This window comes from Oryx dammah, unplaced genomic scaffold (assembly GCF_014754425.2).
Source record: "Oryx dammah isolate SB20612 unplaced genomic scaffold, SCBI_Odam_1.1 HiC_scaffold_4, whole genome shotgun sequence".
In the NCBI taxonomy this organism is placed as follows: domain Eukaryota; kingdom Metazoa; phylum Chordata; class Mammalia; order Artiodactyla; family Bovidae; genus Oryx; species Oryx dammah.
Window position 1 is genome coordinate 73,158,635 of NW_024070188.1, and position 14,674 is coordinate 73,173,308.

General features: G+C 43.8%; 1 protein-coding gene across 2 annotated transcripts in view; it reads left to right on the forward strand.

Annotated features, from left to right (window-relative positions):
* Positions 1-14,674, forward strand: part of UST (uronyl 2-sulfotransferase) — a 313,065-nt gene that overhangs the window by 264,467 nt on the left and 33,924 nt on the right. The window lies entirely within an intron of this gene.

Genomic DNA, 14,674 nt, shown 5'->3' on the forward strand with positions numbered 1-14,674 from the left:
TCAGAGAACAATTCCCACGTACTTACATCAAGGACCTCAAGGTGTGCTCTGCACGTGTGTCTCCGAAGCAGGAAGTACGGTTGGAAGAGCTAGAAGTGTAACAAGCTCTGAATGGTCAGTTTTTTAAGTAGGGCCCTCCTTTGCCCATTCAGCACTTCCCCTGGGTTTTGTGTTCTCCTTGGGCACCTTCTGTGAGGTTTATCTATGGTAACACTGAAGGCCCAGCAGCTCCACAGTTGCCGTGCCCTGAAAAGTGGCCACCTCCCCAGAGGCAGGGGACGGGAGATGAGCATCCACACCCTCCAGCTTCTCGAGCATTTGAGCCTCTGCAAGGACAAGACCCCTGCGTTGTCTTCTCACGGCCGCAAACCCGCGAGCTGGTGTCAGATAGGTTAACGGAGGCCACTTGATCATTCACACCAGAACCAGTTCCCCTGGGCCTTTTCAGTCTAAACTCACAGATGGTGGCACGCTAAAATCACTGCTGTTGCCCTTTATAACTGAGTAGACCAGGGGATAGAGAACAGAAACACCGAAGTCTGAGACCCTTAAAACTCTGTAGATTAAACTGACTGTGAAGTTGGATTAAGATGCAAACACTCCACTGGCCAGGTGCTTGTCTTATTTTATTTTAAAATTCAGGTATGTATAGACTTTTTGTAATCCCCTTCCAGCAAGATGAAGAATATTTAGGCCAGTCTCACTGCTGAAGAAAAAGAACTAATAACAATAATTGAGGAGCTGGTAAAAAGAACATCTGCTAGTCAAATGGGCCATCACTTATTCTAGAATGGAAAGATGATCATTAATTCTTTCCAATCAGTACTAAGGATTCCAATCACCCACCATTTAGAGAAGTTAAGAACTTCCCTAAATAATATCTCAACTGTTCGTGCACCCCCACCTATTCATTTCCTCTAAGAAGTTATGCTGATGAGTAAATTTGTCCCCTACCAAAAATTTAGTCTTTGAGAAATTTAGTCTTCATAAAGTTTTAAAGAATATATTTGATATTAATATTCACATTCTGTGGAGACCCAATTAAACATATCTCAGTAGAACTTGATGATAATAAATACTCAAGATGGAATAAAAATGAAAGTTTTCGCCTGATGGATAAGCAAGAGTACATGCTCAGGTATTTCTCACCAGCCCAAGGGCATTTGTGAGGCGGAGGCAGTACCTTGGAGCAAGGACTCAGTAAACTCTGCCCAACTTGGATGTGAATTTGAATTGGGGGAACCGAAGCCAAAATAGAGTTACTGGGTAGGAACAACTTCCTGCCATTAAATTATACAGTCTCATTTTTCATTGATCAATTTCAATTACATTTGCTCATTCCTTACCTTTCAAAACTGAGAGGCTTGGAACCAGCTCAAAGAATTGAAAAGACTAAGATTCGTGGTCATCCACCAAAATGTGAGCAAAAGGGCCACAGTTTACACTTCCTGAGCCACAAGGGTTAACTGGTCATAAATGCTTTTCCACCCTAGCTCTTAAAACAGACATGCTGTGAGGTATCAGTATTTTTCTTAGTCATAGTTCCTTTAGGAGGTAAAATCACAGTGGTGTTAAAGGCCAAAGTAAATAAGTAAAATAATTAAAGGCAGGAAATAAGTGAATATCTGTGATAAGAACAGCTCTTTTATTAGCATCCCTCATAGATGTCCTTGACCTGGTTAGTAACCCAGCTGTTCCACTTCAGTGGCCTGGTCTAGCATCCAGATGTGAAACTGTAGGACCTGACTTTAACTCACAACCGTCCTCCTTCCTGAGGACTCGAAAGCTCAGGTGTCCAATCCTTTTCTCTTATATTTTAAATACTTTCCTTTACTAGCATTACATTAGTATTCATCTTCAACTTGCTTACACTGCGAATGTAAACACTGGAGCCACAGCAGAGAATTCCTAGGTTTTTGTGGACTTTCCTTGTGAATCTGGCCACCAACTACTACAAAGGAAAATATGTGTGATTCCAAACAAATGGCTTCCTTACTAACTTTGAGGGTCTAAGTTCATTCATAAATCAAGTGCTTTGTCTTGTTTCTAAAAAAAAAACACAACTGTTTACACTTGAATATTTTTATAAACGATGATGATGTGCTGTGCTAAGTTGCTTCAGTCATGTCCGACTGCTTGCGACCACATAGACTGTAGCCCTCCAGGCTTCTCTGTCCTTGGGATTCTCCAGGCAAGAATAGTGGAGTGGGTTGCCATGCCCTCCTCCAGGGGATCTTCCCGACCCAGGGATTGAACCCACATCTCTTATGTCTCCTGCATCGGCAGGTGGGTTCTTTTACCACTAGCGCCACCTGGGAAGCCCAGTGATGATGATAAATAGAAGTACAAATTGAAATATTTTCAAACTAGGTATGAATGATAGACTCCTATTAAGAGTATAGCAATGTAAGGTTGGAGTTTATTGGCTTTGCAGTGTTTAAATCTGAGGGTATTAACATACAAAATTTAAACTGGCCAGTTTTTAAAAACAGTTATTCTTTAAGGAAAGAATTGAATTGGGAGTTCTCTTTATGCAGTGGTTCTGCCCTTGCAGTGGGCTTCCCCTGTGGCTCAGCTGGTAAAGAATCCACCTGCAGTGTGGGAGACCTGGGTTCGATCTCTGGATTGGAAAGATCCCCTGGAGAAGGGAAAGGCTACCCCACAGTATTCTGGCCTGGAAAGTTCCATGGGCTCTATAGTCCCCGGGGTTGCAGAGAGTCAGACATGACTGAGAGACTTTCACTTCACTTCTGCCCATAAGACCCAGAGCAAATGCAGCTTTGTGTGGTTGATTGCTAGGATCTATTGGATCTATTCTTATGATACTAAGGTATTACATAGAATGTTTTAAGGCACCTCTTTCTACCTTCGGTTGGTTAACACAATTATAGAGTGAAAGTGAAAGTCACAAGCTAAGCCACAAGGGAAGTCCAAGAATACTGGAGTGGATAGCCTATCCCTTGTCCAGCGAATCTTCCTGACCCAGGAATCAACCGGGGTCTCCTGTGTTGTAGGCGGATTCTTTACCAACTGAGCTATCAGGGAGTGCTTTTCCCCTGAAAAACAAACAAACAAACAAACATCCTAGGCAGTCTCACTGCCTCCTCAATTCCCAGGTTTAGTTATGAGGCTGTCGCCACCTAGAGGACATGGCGAGCCCAGGCTTCAGGGTTGTTCATTCAGAATCCGCCCTTCCCTAAGACAGGGATCCCAGCTCACTCTCTGGTCATGCTGTCCACCCCTCTCTCACACACCATATGCATTTCTGTCTGGGACACAGGCTACCACAATGATTAGACCACAGGCTCTAGATTAGACAGCCTGGGTGTTAAAGTCCATCCTCCACCTAACCAGACAACCAGAGGTAAGGTGTAACTCCTCCACCCCTCAGCTTCCCCGTCTATTTAAGATACGTAAACAATACTGTCTACATCAGAAGGTTGTGGTGAGATACACCTGATCAAATCCATGTAAAGTCCTTAGCCCAGAGCTTAACGTATGATAGTGTCAGTCCTCAGCTGCGACCAACTCTTTGTGACCCCATGGACTGTAGCCCACCAGGTTCCTCTATCCATGGAATTCTCCAGGCAAGAATACTGGAGTGGGTTGCCATGCCCTTCTCCAGGCGATCTTTCCAACCCAGGGATCGAGCCCAGGTCTCCTGCATTGCAGGCAGATTCTTTACCATCTGAGCCACCAGGGAACTTAACTCTTAGCCTGCCAACCACATTACAGGAGAGAGACAGGGCCTGTGTCTGGGAGGAACTAGGGCTTCCACTCTCTTTCTGTAACTTCAGTGTGAAAGAAAGAAATAGAAGAGAGAGGAGGAGGAGGAACAATTATATTCTGGCCAATACCTTATTCTTAAATAATCATAGGGGAATAAGTTTAATAGAAATATTACTATAATGACATGCTCAGGGACTGAAAAACTTATACCTTTCAAGTCACTGGGGATTTTAAAAAAATAATCTATTTTTATGCCTGAACACTTATCAGAAATATCAGGACATTAAAACTTCAACTTTAAATGAAACCCACTGTTGAGATGTAACCAGAGCCAATTACCATTAACTTGAGCTGAATGTTGAATCTTTCAGACAGTTCTGTATCATGTTATTTAGTAGATATAAGATAGGTATTCAGTGATTTAATTGTGAATGGTGTTTTCATTTTAACTAGGACCCTAAGATTCAGTTCTTGAAAAACCTTTATTTTCCATATGCAGAATTACATAATCAGAACACTATGACAAACTTTATCCAGCAGATGGCAGGGTCTCTCCATTTTTTTTAAGGAAGTGCCTGCGGCTTCCTAAGAGTTTCCATCTGCAGAGAGGCCTTTACAGAATGCTTGGAGGCAGATGTACAATTATGCCCAATTTGGGGCCTAAAAATGGGATCATATCAAAAGGATTCCAAGTACAATTGATTGCAGTGGTCCAAAGTATATTATATGATAGCTGATGGGCTCAGGAAGTGGGAGGTGGTTTACAGTCAAATAAGTTTGTGTGGGTTAAAAACATTTATTGTTTGTTGTTCATCTCAAAGTCCTGTCTGACTCTTTGTGACCCCATGGACTGCAGCATGCCAGGCTTCCCTGGCCTTCACTATCTCTTGGAGTTTACTCAGATTCGTGCCATTGGGTTGGTGATGCTATCTAACTATCTCATCCTCTGCCACCCTCTTCTCCTTTTGCCTTCAGTCTTTCCTAGCATCAGAGTCTTTTCCATGAGTCAGCTCTTCACATCAGGTGGCCAAAGTACTGGAACTTCAGCTTCAGCATCTGTTTTTCAGGGGTTGATTTCCTTTAGGATTGACTGTCAACCCTGGTTTTATAAAAGTCATCCATCATTCTACAATAATTGGATTAAACATGCTGTTTTTCATCATTTATTTCCTACTCCTTATTTCTTTTGTTGTTAGTGTTGTTGTTGAGTTGCTCAGTCGTTTCTGACTCTTTTGCAGACCCATGGACTGTAGCCCTGTCAGGCTCCTCTGTCCATGGGATTTCCCGGGAAAGAATACTGGAGTGGGTTGCCATTTCCTTTCTTTGGGGATCCTCTCAACCCAGCAGGTGACCTCGAATTTCCTGCACTGCAAGTGGACTTTTTACCCCTGAACCATATTCCATTTACTCTATGACAAAACCCCAAAACATTCTGGAACCTCACAGAATGGTTGAGAGAAATTCCAACCGTCTACAGGCACCAATGAATTTGTTTTAAAAACTCAATTATTGTTCATAAAAATAGGACCCTACTCTGTTATTGGTTCATCTACCATCAATGTTCTCCATAAAGATCTATTTTTCACCAGTCATGTCCGAGGCTCATAGTCTAATCGTGTTGGTACCACATTGTGTGTGTGTGTGTGTTTGTGTGTGTTCATGTTCAAACTGCTAAATCACTTATTAAGCAGCAGTGGTATTTGAGTGACTAATCTTGCATCAGAACATCAGCAACAGTTCTTAAACAATAGTAATTTGCATATCAATTTGCAATTTATAAAGCACTTCCATATAGATGATCTCACTCGATTCTTACACGAATCCTCTGAAGTTGAGAAAGACAGTCTTAGTCTCATTTTCTAAACAAGGAAGCTGACAGTGGAGGAGTAGAATAGCTTGCCCACAGTTATCAAGTCCCAAGTGACCAAAGATATTCAAGCTTCTGTCCCCAGAACCACCGCTAACTCCATGAACCTGTGACCCTCCAAAGATGCTTCATATTCAATCACTAATGCAGAGCATTAAGCACCATTATGTCGTAAGCATAATACAGGTTAGTAAGCACTGCTGTCCTGAAGGAGGGCCTGGAATCCCACTCCAGTATTCTTGTTTGGAGAATCCCATGGACAGAGGAGCCTGACTGCAGTCCATGGTGTTGCAGAGAGTTGAACACGACTAAAGCAACTTATCGTGCACACATGCAAACACCCTTATGTATTGCACTTGAAGGTAAAAGCTTGATAATAAAATCTAGAGATTATCTCTATTCAACATATGGTCTGATTTTACAGTAATTTAACTTTCCCCCAATAGTCCTGTTCTGTGAAGGATAATATTTAAATATCAGGTATAATCTGAAAATACTAGAAAAATTCAACAAACACTTTCAGCAAATGTTTAAGTGTCTGTAATGCACTCCAGTCCTGGGGAACAGCTGTGTAAAGATAAAGAAAACCACGTCTGGACTGAGCATCATCACAAGCAGGGCTGGAGGGACACCTCCTGTTGAAGATATTTGTGCCCGGCCTGGAAGGGTGCATAGCTGTTCACCTGGTGGACGTGGAAGGAGGCAGGTTACAAAGAAAAAGTGTGAGTGCAGAAAAAAATGTGAGTGTGGTTGTGAAGGTATAGGGGTTCCAAGTGCGGGAGCGTGAGGGGCGCTGCAGCCCACCTCGGCCCTTGCCTACTGACCTTACCTCTTGGATCTGAGTCCTCCTTTCTTCACAGCTCAGTCACCCTGCTGCTAAGTCAGTCCTGCCCAAGGCAGGAACAGTGCCGGCGGCCTTAGACCTCCGTGCAGTACAGCCTGGAGCTGAGTCACTCACACCAATCCCAGAACCAGTGGCCAAGCCGCAGTTGCCAGAGGGCCATGCGTGACCCCCACCCCCAGCCACCCAGGTTCCATGCCCTCTGCCATGTCTGACCACCTCCCAAGGATCCCTCACTTTCTAACAGGATACTGCCAGGCTCCTGGGTCCCTAGGGCTGGGTTATTCCTCTTGGCTTTATTTCTGGTTTCCACACCCAAGATCTAGCCACTGTCTAGGCCTAGGGTACCCATTGGCTTCAGTCGGCCCTGCACTGATCCACGGGGTGGAGGGAGGTCCCACAAACTCTCCAGACACAACCTACTGTCCTCTCTGACCCCTAAGTTCCCCTCTCTGCCCACCAGCATGGACTCCTCTCCTGTTGGCAGCCAGTCTCTGACTCAAGGGTGAGCTGGCTGTGTGCCCTGACGATACCTCTGGCCGTCCTCGCTGGGAGCTCTTGGGATCATCCCCTTAGAATTTTCCCCTAGCCCCACCTCCCACCCCATGCACCCTGGGAAATCGATCCCTTCTAGGTCCCAACCTCATGCTCTGGAGAGCCCCGGTGCCCTTCACAGTGTGGCCAGGCATGGGTATGCAGGTTGTGCAGTTTTCTCTCTTATGATTCATTTCCCCGGACATAAAGCTGGCTAATAATATCTAAGTGTGTGTTGGAGTTACAAACATTCTTCTGCGTTTAGAGGTGAATTTCTTCTTCTTGTGAATTTAATCATTTCTACTTTGAGCAGTTTTGAGTTGAACTTGACAGTAATATGCTTTGCATTGAGTAAGAATGCTACTGAGGGTGGAATTAGTCACCACAGATTTCAACTTTTGGACTTTCCTGGTAACTCAGCAAAGCTGAGATCCTCCTAGAGCCTGGGCCAAGAAGATTAGAGACCTGATCCCAGAGGGTGAAAGTTGATCTTTTTATAAAAGACCCTCTGAGCTTCCTGTGCTTTTGGGCCCAAACTTCCAAGATCCATACCTGCCCTGGTGCCTAACGTGGTGATGTGGAAAGAGCCTTAGACAGAGACTTCCAGAACTGCCTTTGTGCCCCTGAGTCATGATCTTGCCTCGCTGACAGTCTTTGCTTATAATATGTACCCGCCACACTGAGCAAAGTTCAATCCTTACCCATTTAGCATGACTCAACACTTTACAATGGCAACTTCTATTTTTGTTCAACTAATCTTGTTCAAATAAAAATATCATTTCCTGATCTGTATTTTTTTAGTATCTCAGACATTTTAATCAACATATAATAACCTAAATTTTCACATCTTATAAATGGTGTTGGACTTTGAAAAGAACTGCAAGTATACCTGTGTACAGAACCCTGCAGTTTTTAGTGGTTTCTTGTGAGCTATATTAAGCATATTCATTTCACTGTCCACAAGCCCACAGAGAAATCTAGTCTAGTTTCCCACTAATGAGAGTAGGGACATTTTGCTTGTTGAGTGGGAGCTTCAGATGCTCTGAAGTGTCGCTTCTCCAGTTTTTACAATATGCTTCTAAGTACTTCTCTTGGCTTGTCATAGCCAGACACTACTGGAGCTACTTTTCAAAACATGCTTTCCTAGAATTTTACCTCCCTGTTTTTTAACTATAGGTAATATATTACAGTCGTGTGTGCACACTCAGCTGCTTCAGTCGTGTCCGACTCTTTGCAGCCCCATGGATGTTGCCTGCCAGGTGCCTGTGTCCATGGGATTCTCCAGGCAGGAATACTGGAGTGGCTTGTCATTTCCTCCTTCAAGGGATCTTCCCAATCCAGGGATTGAACCCACGACTCTTATGTCTCCTGCATTGGCAGGCAGAGTCTTTACCCACTGAGCCACCTGGGAAGCCCCATATTAAAGTAGTACATGCATATGGTTAAAAATCCAATAGTACTCAAGGATATATAATGAAAACCGGTTGTTTCCTATTTCAACCCTTTCCACTGCAAAGCCTGGTTTTGAAGAGGTAAACACATTCAGCACAAGTAGCTGTTTTTTCTGATAACCGCCACACTAATTATGACTAGTATGCACAGGCTTGTTTTATTTTTGTTGTGTTATTGTCTTAATTTATTTATTTTCAACATTATTTAGTTCTCTTATTCCACCACACTTACCTCTGCTTCCTTCCCCCACTATGTTCATAATATGGCTATATCCACATTTTACATACATATTCCTTATTTACATTACTATGACTGAATATATTTGTTGGACACTGATCCAAGTAGGTCACAATCATCTCAATTCATTTTTTGCATGACTTATTGTTTTCTTTAGAATTGATTATTGCCTTGGATTTTTTAATTTGCGTAGGTTTATTTATACTTATCACCGTTTTCATGTGTGCCATTAGATCTGTTGTATCAATTTTACTCTTGATTTTTTTCAATATTACTTTGGATAAGTACATCCATTCCATTCCTGCTCCCCCATCCCAGGACCACTCCCCTCTTTCCCACCCAGAGGTCTGACTTTCTGCTTTGATCTGGGCTGATTACTCAGAAGCTTCCTGCACAGCTCTCCTGCAATTTCCCTTTACCATTTTACAGGGTGTATTGTATCCCTGGTCCCCCAAATCGCTCAAATTCTATTTCTTGATTTAATAACTCCGTTTATTCCAAGATATTCCCAAGTTGGTTCCTGATAAAAGAGGGATGGGAAGTGGTAAATTCTTTGAGTCGTTGCATATCTGAAAAGCTCAGTGTTTTAGTATCTCATTTGATTGCCAATTTGGTTTGCCATGGATTCCCTCATATATACATTCCATTTCCCACATCTGTTTCTCACTTTCTCATTCTCTCTGTCTCTCTGGAGTGTTATTTTTATTCCTTTCATGAAAATTGACAACAGTGTGCCTCAGTGTGCTGAGTAGTCAACAGACATATTTAAGCTTAAAACACATGTTTTTTTCATTTCTGGGAATTTTTCTTGTTTTACTTCTCCATTACTTACTGCATAATTTTATCAGCACTATTTTCTGTATTTCAGCTTTGGAATGCTGTTGGTCAGATGTTGGATCTTCTAGATGCAGCCTCTCTATGTGCTTTATTGTTTTTTCCTCTTTTAATTTCCATCTCATCAACTTTTTCTCTCTGGATGAGTTCCTCAATTTGTATTCCAGTCATTCTGTTAAATTTTCTCTTTTTCAAGAACTCTTTGTTAATCTTCTTTTCTTCTTTTTGCATACTATCTTATTCTTGTTTACCGAATGCAATGCCACCTTAAATCTCTGAAAACTACAGAAATTTTTAAAAAGTGTTTTCATCGCTTTCTTATATTATCTCTATTTGCTCCATACTCCTTTACTGTTTTGGTTGGTTGCATGCTTGCTAAGTTGCTTCACTCATGTCTGACTTTTTGTTACCCTACAGACTGTAGCAGAGAAGGAAATGGCAACACACTCCAGTATTCTTGCCTAGAGAATTCCATGGACAAAGAAGCCTTGTGGGCTACAGCCCATAGGGTTGCAGAGTCAGAAACGACTGAGTGACTAACACACACACACACACACACACACACACGGACTGTAGCCCATCAGGCTCCTCTATCCATGAGGTTCTCCAGGCGAGAATACTGGAGTGGGTTGCCATTTCCTTCTCCAGGGGATCTTCCCGGGGATCTTCCCAGGGATTGAACCCACATGTCTCTTATGTCTCCTGGGTTAGTAGGTGGGTTCTTTACCAATAGTGCCACCTGGGAAGCCTTTGGTTGGTTTGGGCATATCTTTTTCAGTCCAAAGTCTTTCCCCTGGTGGTCTTTTCCAGAATTCAAATTTGAGGGTGAGACACAAGAGCTCATTGACAGTAAGCTGTGCAATAGGGGAGACTTATCAACTCATGGACCCACTTGGGATGATCATTTGTTCGTGATTTTAGGTCTTTTTTTCTCTGGAGTTTTATTCAGTTTCCCTACTGCAGCGTTCCCCAAACATTCACTTGGGGGATGGGAGGTGAGGTAGAATTAGGAGGCCAGAACGTATGTCTGGTTGTTGGTGTGGGAACGGGGGCTGAAGGTCCATGTTCAGGCACCGTTTGCTTCACTGTGCTCAGCTTAGTCCATGGTTCTCCTCTCTCCCCTCTGGGTTAGCAAATCAGTCTGGAGTCTCTCCCCAAATTCTTTGGTGACTAATCCCAAGACTGCCTGTTCACAGGCATGGAGAATGGGGGAAGACCCACGGTGAGATACCTGACTGCATGTAGGTGTGGAGGGAATTTAGGGCCCAGCTCCTCCATAGGCAGAGTACCTGTCTCATCCTCAGTTTTCCGTCCGGGCTGCCTGGTGCTACCTCTCTGTCTGTCTGGGGTTGTACAGGGTCAGTTGACCCTCTTGTTGTATGTGCCCCCCTGCCAACACCCCGGTGCATTTACTCTGCTCTGCTACCTCCAGTGCATTCCTCCAACCACTGTCCATCTTCCAGAAGTTTGTTAAGGGCTGTCTTCCATTGAAACCCTTCTCCAGTTCTTTGTCCTTGTGATCCAGCAGTCTTTTTCTAAAATTATTATCCTTTACTGTCACTTGGGTGAAGACTTTCAGAGGAGAGGCACTGAAGGCCTGTAGTCAGCCTACTGCCTTTAGCTGGGCATGTGCTAATTACCTGAACTTTAAGATTCTAATACCAGTTTTGTGTTTAGAGCTTGTAGCTAGATCTATTATACCTGTTTCTTTCATGTGACATCTGCATAGCTGTGATGTGACTCAGGCTACCATAGCACTGCCTTCATCATCGGTACTCTGGGATTATAGTCCTGGCAAAATTCCAAAAACAAAACAAACAAACAAAAACAAGATCCCTTAATGGTAGCTTACTAGTTAAACCCCTCTTTTTGTGTTTTTTTTTTTTTTTAACTGAATGACATTTGCTATGATGAGGCTCCAAACTACTATATGTGTTTTTAAAAATCACCTGGAAGACAGATCAGAGCCATCCATATTGGAGATTTATTTGTTGATTAAAAAAGGTGCTCTCCTGATCAGAGGCAGTACTCAACCATCCAGAGCTACCAATCCAATGGAACTTGACAGAAACACACGCCACCGTTTCGTGGGCTGTCATGCGTCATTTCCCTAACCTAATGCAGGGATCGCAGCAAAGGTATCGCAAGCCTGGGGAGTCGGGGCCCTGTCCGTGGACGCTGACAGTCGGCCCATGTCCAGGAGAAAACGCAGCCACTGAGAGGGCTTCTCGGCAGCAGCTGCTCTAGCAGCGGTAGCAGCAGCTCATATAACAAATGTTTCATGACGAACGCAAACAAAAGCCAGCTCTGAAATTCCAGCCACGCCATGTCCAAGCCAGTTCAACATCGTATAACCACTCCGTTCGAGTTTTTTCCCTTCTCTAAATGCATTCCATATGAGCCGTGGTGTGGGGACTGCTGGGATCTCCTGCATTCACTCAGAAGGCTGTTTTTAAAGCCCAGACTGAAAGGAAAGTAAGTCAGTGGGAAAACAAACTCAAAGAAAATACTGAGACTCAGGTGTGGGGGGTGTGTTTGTTCTCCCCAGCCAGCCATGACCCCCGGAATGGGGCTGGAGGCTAGGAATCCTTTAGCCGCCGCCCCTCCCCGCTCCTTGGAGGCCTGGGAGAAGGACTTTGTTGCAGTGGGGCCCCAAGTCTTCACTGGCCCTGGATAAGCACCGCTTCTCAAAGTGTGGTCCAAGGACCCATGCCAGCTCATAAGCTGCTTGCTACTAGTCCATGAGGAGATAAGGCAGAAACTGAGAGTAAGACTTTAGAAACTTTGATGGTAATTTCACATGGCTCTGATCATTTAATTAATTTATTTATTTGATTTTTGGCTGTGCTGGGTCTTCGTTGTTGTGTGTGGTCTTTCTCTAGTTGCAATGAGGGGGACTGCTCTGTAGTTTTGGGGCACAGGCTTCTCACTGAAGTGGCTTCTCTTGTTGCAGAGCACCAGCTCTAGGTTACGTGGGCTCAGTAGCTGTGGCACACAGGTTTAGTTGTGGGATCTTCCCAGACCAGGGATGGAATCCTTGTCCACTGCATTGGCAGGTGGATTCTTTACCATTGCACCACCCAGGAAGTCCCTGGTTATTTTTTAAACTACTCGTTTCTATTGTAGTTGACAAAAGCATCAATCTGAGATGGACAACAGTGGGAAGAATTCAGAGATCTTTTGAGAAGCAAGGTTGTGGATTCTCCCACCAGCTTGGGCTACTCAGGTTAGCCAGTTGAAAGGTCATCCAATTGACAAGCCCAGTCTTAAGGCATTTGGGGTTTATGAGGCCCCATGATTCTTGCATGTGATTTTGCCTTCTTGGCTTCAAAGCTCAAACTGGTATTCCACAGCAATGCCCAAACACCCAAACTCAAGGAAGTGTGATACGCTGAGACTCTGCTTTCCTAAAACTGGTGCCTTGACCTAAAACCTTAAAAAAAAAAAAGTCATGATTCACACTACGTGCATGCTCAGTCATGTCTGACTCTTTGCCACCCCCACAGACAAGCCTGCCAAGGCTCCTCTGTCTGTGGGATTCTCCAGACAAGAATACTGGAGTCGGTTGCCATTTCCTCCTCCAGGGGACCCTCCTGACTCAGGCATCCAACCTGCCTCTCCTGTATCTCCTGCATTACAGGCAGATTCTTTACCACTGAGCCACCGGGAGATCCACAGTAGGATAGCACTTTTCCAGTAAGCAGAATACTTAGACTTATGTTGACTCACTTATCCCTCATAACCTGGTTAGGTAGAGTTGTAGGTTGAATTGTGTCCCCTGAAAATATATTAAGTCCTAAACCCGTGTATCTGAATGTGACCTCATTTGGGAAATAGTGTCTTTGCAGATATAATCACATTAAGATGAGGTCATGTTGGACTAGGATGCACCCTCAATCCATTGACTGGTTTCGTTATAAGGAGAGAAAGATTCAGAGACACAGGGAAGAAGGCCATTTGAAGACAGAGGCAGAGTGGAATTATGTTGCTGCAAGTCATAGAATGACAAAGATTGTCAGCAAGGATAGTCAGAAATTAGAAGGAGGGAAACTTCTTCCCTCGAATTGTCTGAGGATTAGCAGTTTATGGTAACTTTATGACCGTCCTAGGAAACTAATACAAATAGAAATCTTTATCCCATTTCCAGATGAAGATCTGGAGACTCATTGGTAATAAGATCTGTCCATGTTCAAAGCAACCAGCTAGTAGCGAGATCTGGATTTGAACAAAGACAAGCTACCCAGTGGGCTTCCCAGGTGGCACCAGTGGTAAAGAATCCACCTACCAATGCAGGAGACATAAGAGTTGCGAGTTTGATCCCTGGGTTGAAAAGATCCCCTGAAGGAGGAAATGGCAACCCACTCCACTATTCTTGCCTGGAGAATCCCAAGGACAGAGGACCCTGGAGGGCTACAGTCCATGGGGTCGCAGAGTCCAACACAATGGAAATGACTTAGCACACACAGGCACACATCCAATACACCAGATTGCTTCTCTTGGTTGGGTGAAGGAACTGGGAGAAAAAGAATTACGTGACATTTGGAGAAAGTTAAATAAGTGACTACAGTAATGCAATGACATATGATGAGGTTATTGGAATTTTATTTTGAATAACCATTCTGAACAATGAGTGAAAAATCAGACGCACTATTGTATTTATATTGTACAATATGTGTCTTTAGTACACATGCAACATGCTTCGAAGGACAAACTAGAAGGAAAACAAAACAAACAAATAGCCATTGTTAACTGTGCTTGTAGTTTTGGTAGTTTTCATTTGTTCCTCTCGACTTTCCCGTCTTGTCCCGCTTTGCTATAACACACATGTGTCACAGATGCCGCAGAGCAGCACGTCCCAACACTGCTCTGCACTCTCCATGTATCTTCCTAATCATCACAGAAGGGCAGCACGCTAGATATCATTATCCAAATCCCACAGAGGAGAAAACGCACCCAGATGGCCTAAGGACTCTATCTGAGGCCTCACAGCTGGGGAGAGGCAGAGCTTGTCCGACTCCAAACCTTGTGTGCTTCCACCACGCTTTGTGGCCGCTTCCACTTTCATGATCAGAAAAAAAGAGGACTGTAGGAAGGGGGATAATGAGCAGAGGTGAAACAAGAAGAAACCGTCCACAGGGAAGAGGATATATATTTGGATAGGTGTGGCTGATTCATATGGT